Below are 14,304 nucleotides of genomic sequence, written 5' to 3'. Positions count from 1 at the left end.
CATGGCTGGAGAGCCCCTGCCTCAGCCTCCTGCCTGAGGTTTATTTACAAATGCCACAGAAAGGACACCAGGCCCATGCAGATGGCAACTCTGAAAGACACCAGTCCTTCTGTCCTCACATGAACAGATGGTGGCCTCTGCTCGTGAGCCTTCATGGGGGTTGAGACACCTTTGGGAGCCTGAGCTGATGGAGACTGGGCCTTAGCTTTTGGCCTGCAGAGTCTGGGACCCTGGTGATGTGGGTGCCTCAGGCGTTGTGGGCACTAGCACGCTTTCTGAACTTGGGCTGAGTAATGCGACAGGTCAGTTAAACGTGTGGCTTTTGGGATGTGCCTTGGGATTTCTGAGGACCCTGCTGGCCTCTGCATGTCCACTCCCAGCCTTGGTACTATTGGCCTGCTCCTTCCCCAGGCACTTTCTGTGCTGCTTTGCAAACCATATGTTTCTCAGGAACATCTTTGTGGCTTATTGATGCCGTGTCTGCGTCATTTTGAGGACTGGTTGTGTGTGATGTCATTCTTGGACTTCTTCACGTTTGCACTCTAGTTGGCCAGTGATGTTAACATTGAGGGCTCGATTCAAGTGGTATGTGTCAGGTTTTTCCACCATCGGTTACATATTTTCTCTTTGTTTTAAATAAGGATTTATTTGAGACTATATAAATATCCTATTCATCAAACTTTCAATCACTAGTTTTAGCATCCTTTGAAGCTTCTTCCTTAAGTTAATTACTACTATGATGGTTAACAAAAGCTGATTTTCTATCATTTATCCACACTTATTCGTTGCGCGCTACTGTAACAGTGAGCTTTCCCTTTCAATAGCTAGCTCTCTCTCTCTCTATCATCTCAGTATGGACTTGTGGATTCCTCTTTTATTTGATGGGTTTATTATCTCTTATTACCATTGTATATCTTGATGCTTTAATTGTTCCAGACTTGGCTAGTGAGAGCACATTCGAGTTGGCTTCTGTGCTCTTTTGACTTATGTCCATTATACTTTGAGTGCTTCCTGACTTTCTGGCCAAACAAGATGTTCCAGGCTCATCCTGTACTTTCTTTGACTCAGCCGTGGACCCAGGAAGCCCTCCCCTTTTAATGGAGAATGATTTTTAGAAACCAAGATTTTGGTGTAGGTGTGCTTGCTGCTATGGGGATCTCACTGCTTTAGTATCTTTTAATAGTCAGAACTAGAAAATACATGCACACACACACACAAACACAGACACAGACACACAGGTACTGGAAACCTACAGTACATATTGATACCTCCAATTCCAATGCAATGCCACGTAGTTCATTCTAGCTTCTCCCCTCTCCAAACTTGTAACTCTGCCTTTCAGCAGTGAGAAACCCAAGTCTCATGATCCCCAATATATTTATTTATTTGCTTAATCTCTCTGTATGAAACTAATCTCCTGACTTTGCCAGGCCACTGCCCTTCTTAGCACACCCTCTTTTCATGGGCCACTGATCTCAAGGGCTTTGGAATTGAATTATTAAGGAAAGAAGATAGGAAAGCCTTGCTTTGCTTTTAGAATGGGAATATTATAGATTGTAAAGACCTTATATATGTGGATCAGCAACACCAGCAACATGGATCGGCTTAAGAAGGTGACTTGGCCAGGTACGGTGGCTCACATCTATAATCCCAGCACTTTGGGAGGCTGAGGCAGATGGATTACGAGGTCAAGAGATTGAGACCATTGTGGCCAACATGGTGAAACCCCGCCTCTACTAAAAAAGCAAAAATTAGCTGGATGTGATGGTGTGCACCTACAGTCCCAGCTACTCAGGAGGCTGAGGCAGGAGAATCGCTTGAACCCGGGATGCAGAGATTGCAGTGAGCTAAGATTGTGCCACTGCACTCCAGCTTGGTGACAGTGAGACTCCATCTCAAAAAAAAAAAAAAAAAGATGGCTTCAGAAGTGCTGATTTTACATCTTTCATTTTTCACTCATAGTCTGTGACACACTTTATGTATAAAGACTAAGTAGGGCTTCCGGGTATCCTGAAGTCCCTAGGTTACTGAGACTGTCGGGTATTACTGTTTTGGATGTTGCATTTAAAGAGAAGTTTGCTATATTTTATGCAGGTTTAGGTGTTTTCTTAGTGAATGTGTTTTCAAGTTAGATTGTCCTCTTTAAAAAATGTGTATGTGTGTATTTATATTATATACATATGTATATATATGTATACATATACACACACACATATACATATGTATATATAGAGAGAGAGAGAGAAAGAGAGAGAGAGAGCACAAGCAAGAGAGGAGGGTGAGAGACAAGATCTCGCTATGTTGCCCAGGCTGGTTTCAAACTTCTCAAGTGATCCTCCCATCTCAGCCTCCCAAAGTGCCAGGATTATAGGTGTGAGCCACTATGCCCGGCCAGATTGTTCTCCCTATTACCAGAAATTTTCATCCTGAACACGAGTTTCAAAATACCTTAGTTGAGTAATTCCTCTGATGGGTCTGCCTGTACTTCTACTGGCAAGTGAACCATTATGTGGCCAGGTCTAGAAGGAAGGGCACTGGCTCCCCACTGGAAACTTCCAGTTCTTGGAGAACGCCTGGGAAACCTCTGGAAAACATCCAGACATCAGGCCTTTTCATGGTCTGCCCATTTTGAACCCCTATACCGGGTAGGGTGAACCAGCTCATTCCTAAGAGGTTTTTGGGCACCTCTGTGAAGCTGCTGACTCAAGAGTCCATGCAATCACCACAGAGTTTCAGCCACTGACCCCATCATCCAAAGTAAGTATACAGCCTCAGCAGCTTTGGGGAAGGGGCGCATGCCCAAGGACTAAGTGAATGTGTCTCATGACTCCTCACCGCATCCATAGATAGAAGACTTATCTTGCATTCTGTGCATTTTTAGGATTACTACTGTGAAATGCTACTCTGGTGAGCCATCCTGCCCAGATCCACCTAATGTGGTATATTTCCTCAGTTTCACTGTCAATGAAATAAGCAAGATTCCTCAATGCAAGGCACAGCGGATGGCTATGAGCACTTCAGAACTTCACTCTGATGGATTTTGAATCCCATATTCTTTGGAGACAGCCGTTTCTGTAGAAGCAGTGACTTATTTCCCAGGCTCAGATGTACCTTTGAACTGATCTTTAGGTGTGCATTCTGTATTACACATTTCTCGTGCTCTACTGATTTTAGTTTTCGGCAGGAATGCTGCCTTCATATCACCGATAGTGTTTAAGTTAGAACATGCCCCTTCAGTGACTGTGGCAGTCTGGAATGTACTGATCCACTCAATGGCTAGGGTCTTTAAGAGTGTTACATGCTTCCAAGAAGGTGCTAACAGAAAGACTCACCATGCATTTTACAGTGAAGAAGTGAGCGGTGTCATTAAGACACCCTTTAACCTGCAGTTTTTAGACAGAAGGCCAAGTCTATATGTATAAGAACACTGTGTATATTAAATGTGGCAATGATCTCCCAGGCTGCTGGAACCATTTGTTCACTATCAGAGAACCACAACTGATGACATCTGGCAAAATGCTTTCCCTAAAAATCCTACAAATTCACCTGGTCCTGGGTAAAACAGAGACAGTAAAATATCTTAAGGCAAGTATTAAGGACAATACTGCAGCTCAGGAGAGCTGGACGCTGGAGCTGGGTCTTTCCTTTTTCTTCCTTCTGTACAGCATGGAAAGCTAGTCAGCAGGCTCCAGGAAGCAGCCTTTCTAATATTCTCTCTTTTTTTTTTTTTTTGAGACAGTCTCACTGTTGCCCAGGCTGAGTGCAGTGGCATGCTCTCAGCTCACTGCAACCTCTGCCTCCTGGGTTCAAGTGATTCTCCTGCCTCATCCTCCTGAGTAGCTGGGGTTACAGGCATGCACCACCATGCCCAGCTAATTTTTGTATTTTTAGTAGAGTCGGGGTTTCACCATGTTGGCCAGGCTAGTCTCAAACTCCTGACCTCAAGTGATTCACCCACCTTGGCCTCCCAAAGTGCCGGGATTACAGGAGCAAGCCGCCTTGACTCCCAGCTCTGATATTCTCTTAACTTTCTGTAGGCTCCAAACTGCCCTCAGGATGGTGATCTAATGCCTTAGCATGGCTGTCAGGCCATCTGTGTTTTACTGACTTTATCTCCTGACACTCCCTGATCATGAGCCCTTGGGGGTGGTGTTGCCTACATTCTCCATAGCCTTCCCCATCCTTCCACCTTTGCTTAATTCCTCCGTGGTTGTAATTAGCTCTCAGCTGCCTTATTTGCTTATTCATCCCTCACTCCACTAGACTACAAGCCCTTCCATAGCAGGAAACACAAACTATTCCTATTTATTTGTACATGCTTGGGACATAGGACCAAGAATTATTAGCTGAATGACTGGATGGATGGATGAATGAATGCTTCAAAGGAGCCATTTAAAATGTAGATTCTCACTGAATGCTCAGGGTTCAGGGTAATGGCTGTGTTCACTTGCTTAGCAATAGTAGAGCACACTTTCACTACCTGCTAGCGTTTGGCTCCTCAGTTTTGTTTCGTGGAAGATGTGGTATTGGGGCAACAGGAATGAGTTAGAAAACAGGCAGGTTTGCAACAGCAGTCCTTTATTGTGGCAAAAAATAATCTGAGCCAACCGTACCCTCAATCACTGTTGCTGGCAATGACAGGAGTTAAAAGGAGAATCAAAACGATTTTATTGAACCACTGTGGCATCCGGCATCTATTACGGTGCATGCTCAGTTCCTGTTACTATTTTTGTAGCTAATAACTTATCAGTTTTTTTCAATAATTGATCTTATATATTTAATATATATATTAATTTCTCATTACTTAGATACAAGCGTAATGAAAGATTGCTAAGTCTAAAAGCAGAAGTAAATGTGGCCTAAAAAAGCGAGTTTGATGAATTTCTTTTCTATTGAGCTGGCTGCTCATTTGACTAAATCAACGAATCCCCACAGGTGTTTGGGTGTCACGTTCATGTTGCCTAAGTCACATCCTTGAGCTAGAAAAGTAGTTCCGCTTAATTTCATACCATTTTGTTAATACTTTCCAAATTTCTGGCAATCGGTTCACTTAAAACTTATTTGGATGTCTAATGGTTTGCAAATTTTGTATTTTAGCAGTAATAGCCACTCTATCCTCTGTGCAACACACACACTGCACATTTTATAACTTTATACTTGAAGACTTAAAAGTCTCCCTTTGATTGACTAGCAGTGTTGAAAATGATGGGTCATATCTACAACACAAAATTAATTGACAAAAATATTGAATGGGAAAAGCATTCAATTTAAATGGGATGCTTTAAAAGGGAAAAGCATCTCTGAATTAGGTTTGTAAAGGAACATCTTTAATTATTGTTAAAGTCTACTTTCTGTTCTTAGCTTTTTGTCTTTTTAGTTTTTATATAGAGATGGCGGTCTCAATGTGTTGCTCAGGCTGGTCTCAAACTCCTGGCCTCAAGTATCCTCCCACCTTGGCCTCCCAAAGTACTGGCATTACGGGCAGGAGCCACCATGCCCAGCCCAGTGTTTGGTTTTTCAATAAACTTTGTTTTCCTTTTTATTTGTTTAGTCTTAAACCAGACCAAATTATTTTCATTAAGAGTTATGGTCAGAGTTGGAGGTTGGGAGCAGTAAGAAGGAACCGGTTATTATAATAAAAGTACTGTTTCCCTAATACCGGATTGTAAACCATGCTTTTGTTTTTGTTTTTCAGCATACCCATTTTTCTCAATAGGCTATTTTGCTGAAAAGTTTGCAGAAAGTTCTATTAAAAAATAACTGGCCAGGTGCGGTGGCTCACACCTGTAATCTCAGCATTTTAGGAGGCTGAGGTGGGTGCATCACGAGATCAGGAGTTCGAGACCAGCCTGACCAATATGGTGAAACCCCATCTCTACCAAAAATACAAATATTAGCCGGGCATGGTGGCATGCCCAGGCTGGAGTACAGTGGCGTGATCTCCGCTCACTGCAGCCTCCCTGTCCCGAGTTCAAGCTATTCTCCCGCCTCAGCTTCCTGAGTAGCTGGGATTACAGGTGTGCATTACCAAGTCCGGCTACTTTTTGTATTTTTAGCAGAGACGGGGTTTCACCATGTTGGTTAGGCTGGTCTCGAACCCCTGACCTTGTGATCCACCAGCCTCGGCCTCGTAAAGTGCTGGGATTACAAGCATGAGCCACTGCGCCCTGCCGAAAGTCATTCTTATGATCGGTTTGCTTCCTGGTTCCTAACCAACCAAATGGATCTAAGTGAGGCCACTTTGTAAACAGGTCGGTCTCCAAATTGATGAACACAGCAGAATCTGTGACCTTCTCAGAAACTTTGTACTGCAGGTTTCTTATGGTCTGTTGCTCAGGGGAAGTGGAGATTGTTGACTGTAGGCACCCTTACTTTCCCTCTCACATAGCAATTTTTTTTTTTTTTTTAAGACAGGGTCTTGCTCTGTCACCCAGGATGGAGTGCAGCTCACTGCAGCCTCAACCTGTTGGGCTCAAGTGATCTTCACACCTCAGCCTTCCAAGCGGCTGGGATTATAGGTGTGAACCACCAGGCCCTACAGTAACAATCCTTTTCTTAAACCAGAAGCAGGACAAATGTCTTCCTGAGGATTTATAACACCTGGTGGTGGTCCCAACTCCTTTTGAGCTTGCTTACAACTGAGTTTCCGGTTAGATAAGACAAGGAAAGAAGAAACTCCAGAGCTTAGTAGTTAAGGGCACACATGGAGTCAGACAAGCCTGGGTATGAATCCAGACACTGCTGTGGTATTAAGGTGTTACATCAGCTACGTTACGTAAGCTTTCTATGTCCTTTCTGTAAAATGGGTATAATAATAGTGTCTAAGTCATGGGGATTTTGTGAGGATTAAATGAAATGCCTGTTAAAATGCCTGGCACATTTGTGGGAAGTAGAAAAGTTCCATTTTAAAGTTTCCTTTCTTGTTAAATAAGTGTGCTAATAACTTTGTTAAGCTGTATCCCATGTAGCTGTTAGATATGCCACGCTTACAGGCACGCAGTACACTCTTGTACTTTAACCAAGATATCTGTGCTGGATGTGCTCACAGGCATGTCTCAGCTCTCCATTGCTTTTACCTGTTTGGAAAAGTTTTAAGTTGTTAGCAAATCAGGTTTTAGTTTAGATTGTGAGGTCTGGCTCCAGCCGACGGAGATCAGACACAGCAGCAGGGATGACCCCAAATGCATGAGGAATTAATTTTGTTCTTTGTATTCTCGTGGCAAGATGGCTAGTGAGAGTACCCTCCCTGAAGACCAGGAAGTAAAAATTGTGCTGCTGTAAGATCCTTTGTCTCAGTGCTAATTTTTCTTTGCGGCACCAAGCGTCTATTTCCAACAACATTGAAAGTTCTTTTTGGAGATAGTCTCCGTTTGTTGCCCAAGCTGGAATGCAGTAACACAATCTCTGCTCACTGCAGCCTCTGCCTCCTGGGTCCAAGCGATTTGATGCCTCAGCCACCTGAGTAGCTGGGATTACAGGCATGCGCCAACACTTACCCAATTTTTGTATTTTTAGTAGAGACGGGTTTTCGCCATGTTGATCGGGGTGGTGTGGAATTCCTGACCTCAGGTGATCTGCCCGCCTTGACCTCCCAAAGTATTAGGATTACAGGCTTGAGCCACTGCGTTGGGCCAAAAATATTTCTTATTGATGTCCACATTGAACAATTACTAAGTGATGTTTTTTTCTGCATCCAGCTGCAAATGATCTTCAAAGTTGTGAACTCAGAAAATCTCAGAGACATTTATAGGCTTTGCAACCAGAGATGATATTTGTAATTCTAAGAAGCAAACAGAAATCCTTAAGAGAACACCTTTCAGGCTACGTTCCCATCCAATATGGAGTGGTGGCTTCGCATGATCCTTTTGACTTATCTTTTTAAGTAAAAGAATTTTTGATGAATCACACTTGGTCGGATTTGGTCACTTTCACCAAAGTATAAAACTAGTCTGCCACCAGACGACATTCAAAAACCTTGAGATTCAGAGAAGTAATGCTGCCTGATTGGTGGACAGCCAGAATCCAGGGGAGGTCAGACGTGGCTCTTCGGATCAGGACATGGGAATGTGGTGGAAATGAGATCCTCTAGCGATTCTAAGGAGTGTTTTGTTCTTCTGGCTTCAGAGAAAGGGAGATGACAGAATCAAGGGAAGAGTGGGAGGCCCAGCCATTGTCTGACGTGAGGCATGAGAAAGCACTAGAGGGCTGGTTTAGCAAAGGGCAAGGTAGAGTTGGCAGAAGAGGCGCCTGCAGAGGGGGGCGGGCAAGAGCTTCAAGACGCGAAAGACACTCAAGCAGCCTGGGCGCACGTCTGGTAAGGTTTACGCCGCCTGTTCCCGCCATCCGGCAACTCCCTCGCAGAAGGGTGAGTTTGGTTCCTGGCAAGCCCTATTCGGACACACAAGCTCTTTTATTAAAACATAACCCCTGAGGCAGGAGAATTGCCTGAACCCAGGAGGCGGAGGTTGCGGTGAGCCGAGATCGCGCCATTGCACTCCAGCCTGGGTAACAGGAGCGAAACTCCGTCTCAAAAAAACAAAAACAAAAAACAAAAACAAAAAACAAAAAAAAACATAACCCCACTGACAGATTGCGGAGTAGGCACAGAGGCCCAAAGCACCCCCGGAAACCGCAGGGGTCCCGCCCCGCCGCCCAGCGGCTCAGTGCGGCCGCCGGAAGCTCCCCTCCCCCGGATCTTGGCTCCCTCCTGGGGCGCGCAAGCGTGTCGTCGCCCGCGCCAGTCCAATCAGGGCGCGCGACTAAAATAGCGCCGTATAAAAGCTGGACCGGTGGCGGGGCTGGTGCAGTCTCGCGCTGGGGCGGGGTTGCGCGCGCAGGTGAGGGGGGCGGGGCCGGCGCCACCGGCGGGGCGGGGCAGTCACACCCACCGCGCACCTGCTTCTGCCTGACGTGAATCCGGAAGGTCGTCAGCTCCGGCTCCAAATACGTAACAGTGAGTTTCTAAGTGAGTCACACGGATGCGGCTGGTTTCCAGTGAAACATAACTCATCGCCTCACTCTTCTCAACGGTTCCCTCTTCGGAAGGAAGCGCAGGCCGCAGCGTCGTCTGAGGGCGTGATCGCCTTCGCGCACCCGCGTCTCCAGTGGCCACCCCTTGTCCTGTAGGGTCGCGCATCTGCTTAGCAGGCGCTGAGCCTTTGAGGAGGCCTAAAATGAATGAACGCTGCTCTGCCTCCTGAGCAGGCTCGCCGCTGTGGGTGGGGGACAGGAGGGTGTCCATTGCCTAACTAAGGCCGACAGGGGTAAGACAGACGTTCTTCCCAGGAGATCAGTTCCAGGAGGGAGGCATCCTGGGAGTCACCCTTCTCCGAGGAAGTGACCCGAGCTGTAGGAGGTGGAATCACAAAGGTTTTAGCCTCAGCTTGAGTCACTCAACGTCTGCGACGCTGAACACATCAGCAAACCTCAAACTTTCCCCACTTTTAAGATGAAGTTAATAGCAGGCACCATAGCACGTGCCTGTAATCCCAGCTACTCGGGAGGCTGAGGCAGGAGGATCGCTTCAACCCGGGAGGTGGAGGTTGTGCCAAGTGGCGTGATCTTGGCTCACTCCAGCTTGGGCAACAGATCCAGACTTCGTCTCAAAAAAAAAAAAAAAAAAAAAAAAAAAGGTAACACTACCTGACTAATAGCATATTTTTGAGGAGCATCTCTCCCTCTTCGTGCTTAGGTTTGTCCCTCCCTGCTTCCCTTCCTTCCATTTCTCTTCATTTCTTTTTTTCTCCTTCATTCCTTCATTTTTCTTATTTTTTTCTAACACATAACTTTACACACAATAAACTGTACAGACCTTAAGAGGACAGCTGGGTGAACTTTAGCATAAATATATACATGTCATTAGCCCCCCAGATCAAGATCTAGAACATTTCTATCACCCCAGGTTTCCAACTGCTCCTTCCCAGATAGTACCACCCGAGGGGTAACCCCTATTCATTTGGACTTAAATTACCAAGTATGAGTTGTGTCTGCTCGTCAACTTCATGTAATTGCAATCAAGTGGTGTACTTTATTCCAGACTTGTCCAACGCGCACAGGTTTTGAATGTGGCCCAACACAAATTTGTAAACTTTCTTAAAACATTATGAGATTTTGTATGTGTGTGTGTGCACACGTGTATTTTGAGACAGAGTCTCTGTCGCCCAGGCTGGAGGGCAGTGTGTGATTTGGCTCACTGCAACCACCACCGCCGTGGTTCAAGCGATTCTCGTGCCTCAGCCTCCCGAGTAGCTGGGATTACAGGCTCGCGCCACCACGCCTGGCTAATTTTTGTATTTTTAGTAGAGATGGGGTTTCACCATATTGGGCAGGCTGGTCTCAAACTTCCTACCTCAGGTGATCTACTGGCCTGTGTCTCCCAAAGTGCTGGGATTACAGGTATCAGCCACTGTGCCTGGCCATGTGTTTCTTTTTTTCTTTTTTTTTTTTTTTTGCCCATCAGCTATGCACTGATTATAGTTGGAAATATACCTATAAAAGAAATTTTTGTGTCATAGGATGATAGGTGTAGATTTAGTTTTAATAGACACTGCTAGCAGTTTCCCAAAAGGGTTGAATCAGTTTTTCCTTTTTGAGACAGAGTTTCACTCTGTCACCCAGGGTGGAGTGCAGTGGTGCAATCTCAGCTCTCTGCTTACTGCAATCTTCGCCTCTTGGGTTCGAACAATTCTTCTGTCTCAGCCTCCTGAGTAGCTGGGACTACAGGCACGCACCACCACACCCAGCTAATTTTTTTTTTTTTTTGTATTTTTTTTTTAGTAGAGATGGGGTTTCACTGTGTTAGCCAGGCTGGTCTCGATCTCCTGACCTTTTGATCCACCCACCTCAAACTCCTAAAGTGTTGGGATTACAGGCGTTAGCCACTGTACCCAGTGGATTGAATCAATTTTTGAAAATTAGAGTTATTGACATCCTTGCCAACAGTTGGTGTTAACAGTCTTAAGTGTTTGGTGGTTATGCAGCAGTATTTCCTAGTGGTTTTGATATGATTTCCCTAATGAATAATAGTGCTGAGCCCCTTTTAATAACTTATTAACCATTTGGATGTTCATTTTTTGGTGAAACAATTGTTCAAATTTTCTGCACGTTTTTTAATTGGTCTATCTGTTTTTTCTGTGTAAATTGTAGGAACACTATTTTTTGGTCTTGTCTTTGTTAGGCATATGTATAATGAATATCTCCTCCCAGTCTGTGCCTTGCATAGTCAAATTATGATGTCTTTATTTTTTTGTTTTTAAAATTAACATATAATAACATTGCTTTTTCTTTTTTATTAATACAGTTTTATGAGATTTAACGTATGTATAAAATTAGTGTTGGGTTGAGCATGGTGACTCACACCTGTAATCCCAGCACTTTGGGAGGACAAGACCGGCAGATCGCTTGAGCCCAGGAGTTTGAGACCAGCCTGGGCAATGTGGCAAAACCTTGTCTCTACAAAAATACAAAAATTAGCCAGGCATGCTGGTGTGTGTACCTGTAGTCCCCACTACTTGGGAGACTGAGGTGGGCAGATCACTTGAGCTGAGGAGGTCTAGGCTGCAGTCAACTGTGATTGCGCTAGTGGACTCCAGCCTGGGTGACAGAGGGAGACCCTTTCTCAAAATAAGTAAATATAACCACCCCTGCACTCAGCTAGAGAACAGTTCTCTCACTTCCCAGACTCCCTTGTTCTGCCCCTTTGTAGTCATATTTCCCACCGGTAACGCCTGAGAATCTCTCATCTATTCTTCGTTGCTCTAGTTTTGCCTTTTCTAGAATGTTATGTGACTGGCATCATACAGTGGGTATTTTCAGTCTGGCTCCTTGCCCTCAGCACAAACCTGTGAGATCATCCATGTTGTTGCATGTATCAATAATCTCTTCTTTCTTATTGCTCAGTAGTTTTCTCTAAATACCCAGGAGGGGCTTTGCTGGGTCATTTGTAAGTATATGGTTAACTTTGTGCCATTCTGCCCAACTTGTTTCCCACAGAGGACCAGTTTGTGTTCCTATCAGCAGTGCGTGAGTTCAAGGTACTCTACATCCTTACCAGCACTTGTTATCACCACTATTTTTAATTTAGCTGTTGTAACAGGTGATAGTGGTATATGTCATTAGGGTTTTCATGTACACTTCTCTTTTTTTTTTTTTTTTTTTTGAGTTGAAATCTCACTCTATTGCCCAGGCTGGAGTACAGTGGCCTGATCTCGGCTCACTACAACCTCCGCCTCCTGGGTCCAAGCAATTCTTCTGCCTCAGCCTCCCAAGTAGCTGAGATTACAGGCACCCGCCACCACGCCCAGCTAATTTTTTTATTTTTAGTAGAGACGAGGGTTTTACAACGTTGGCCAGGCTGGTCTCAAACTCCTGAACCTCAAGTGATCTGCCTGCCTTGGCCTAAAAGTGCTGGGATTACAGGCTTGAGCCACTGCACCTGGCCTTAATGTACAGTTTTCTAAAGGCTGATGATGGCAACTGCCATTTCATGGCCTTATTTGCTATGGGTTTATTCTCATTGGTGAAAGGTCTGTTCAAATCTTTTACTTGTTTTTTTTTTTTAAATCAGGTTGATTTGTTTGTTTTGATGGGAGTCTTGCTCTGTTGCCCAAGCTGGAGTGCAGTGACATGATCTCAGCTCACTGCAACCCTCCTGGGTTCAAGTGATTCTCCTGCCTCAGCCTCCTGAGTAGTTGGGGTTACAGGTGCCTGCCACCATGCCAAGCTAATTTTTGTATTTTCAGTAGAAACGGGGTTTTACCATGTTGGCCAGGCTGGTCTTGAACTCCTGACTTAGTCTTCTGCCTGCCTTGGCCTCCCAAAGTGCTGGGATTACAGGCATGAGCCACCACATCTGGCCAAAATCAGATTGTTTACTTACAATTGAATTTTGAGAGTTCTTTTAATATTCTGGATACAAGTCCTTTATTAAAAAGATTCTTGCATTGACTTTGTACCTGGCAGTTTGTGAAAAGTAGGTTGGCCATATTTGTGTAAATTTATTTCTGTACCATTTGTTTCATTAATCTGTGTCTATCCCTTCAATGGCAGGATATTGTCTTTGCTATAGCTTTAAAATAAGTCTTAATGCTCTCCAACTTTGTTTTTGTTTTTGTTTTTGTTTTCAATTTATTTGGGTATTTTATTCCTTTGACTTTCCATATGTATTTTAGGCTTGTCTACATATTTTAACAATCCTGCTGGCGATTTTGTTCTCTTTTTGCTTTTTTTTTTTGAGACGGAGTTTCCCTCTTGTTACCCAGACTGGAGTGCAATGGCGCGATCCCGGCTCACCGCAACCTCCACCTCCTGGGTTCAGGCAATTCTCCTGCCTCAGCCTCCTGAGTAGCTGGGATTACAGGCATGCGCCACCATGCCCAGCTAATTTTTTGTATTTTTAGTAGAGACGGGGTTTCACCATGTTGACCAGGATGGTCTCGATCTCTTGACCTTGTGATCCACCCGTATCGGCCTCCCAAAGTGCTGGGATTACAGGCTTGAGCCACCGCGCCCGGCCCGCTTTGTTTTGTTTTTGAGACAGGGTCTCAGTCTATAGCTCCTGATGGAGTGCAGTGGTGCCACCATAGCTCACTGTAACCGAAAACTCCTGGGCTCAAGGGATGTTCCTGCCTCAGCTTCCTGAGCAGCTAGGATCAGAGGTGTGCACCACCACACCTGGCTAATTAATTAATTTTTTTTTTTTTTTTTTGCAGAGATAGAGGTCTGTATGTTTCCTATACGGGTCTAAACGTTCCTGGCCTTAAGTGATCCTACTGTCTCAGTCCCTAAAGTGCTGGGATTACAGGTGTGAGCCACTGTGCTCTACCACATGGGGGATTTTGATTTTTTGATTGTATTTGTATTAATTTTTATTTTTGAGAGTCTCCTACTGTCGCCCAGGCTGGAATGCAGTGGCATGATCTCAGCTCACTTCAACCTTGGCCTCCTGGGTTCAAGCAATTCTCCTGCTTTAGCCTCCCAAGTAGCTGGGATTACAGGCACCTGCCACCACGCCTGGCTAATTTTTTGCATTTTTAGTAGAGAAGGGGTTTCACTATGTTACCTAGCTGGTCTCGAAATCCTAACTTTGTGATCCATCTGTCTCAGCCTCCTAAAGTTCTGGAATTACAGGCATGAGCCACTGCTCTTGGCTGTATTTGTGTTAAACCTATAGATCAATTGGAGAAGAATGGACATCTTAAATATATTGAGTTGTCCAGTCTGTGAATATGGTATGGCTTTCCATTTATTTAGATTGTTTTATTTCTTTCATCAGGATTTTGTGGTATTCATATATAGATCCTTTGC

The 14,304-nt window shown here is 44.7% G+C and overlaps 1 long non-coding RNA gene across 1 annotated transcript in view; it reads left to right on the top strand.

Moving 5' to 3' along the window:
• The first annotated feature begins 8,805 nt into the window (after positions 1 to 8,805).
• The window catches only part of LOC141584121 (uncharacterized), a 40,364-nt gene continuing 34,865 nt past the window's right edge, over positions 8,806 to 14,304 (top strand). The window contains exon 1 of the long non-coding RNA XR_012517071.1: positions 8,806 to 8,965. This is a non-coding gene — a long non-coding RNA (uncharacterized LOC141584121). The remainder of the gene's footprint in view (positions 8,966 to 14,304) is intronic.

The sequence above is a fragment of the Saimiri boliviensis genome, chromosome 4 (genome assembly GCF_048565385.1).
Source record: "Saimiri boliviensis isolate mSaiBol1 chromosome 4, mSaiBol1.pri, whole genome shotgun sequence".
NCBI classification, from domain to species: domain Eukaryota; kingdom Metazoa; phylum Chordata; class Mammalia; order Primates; family Cebidae; genus Saimiri; species Saimiri boliviensis.
This window is presented reverse-complemented; position numbering and strand designations above follow the sequence as displayed.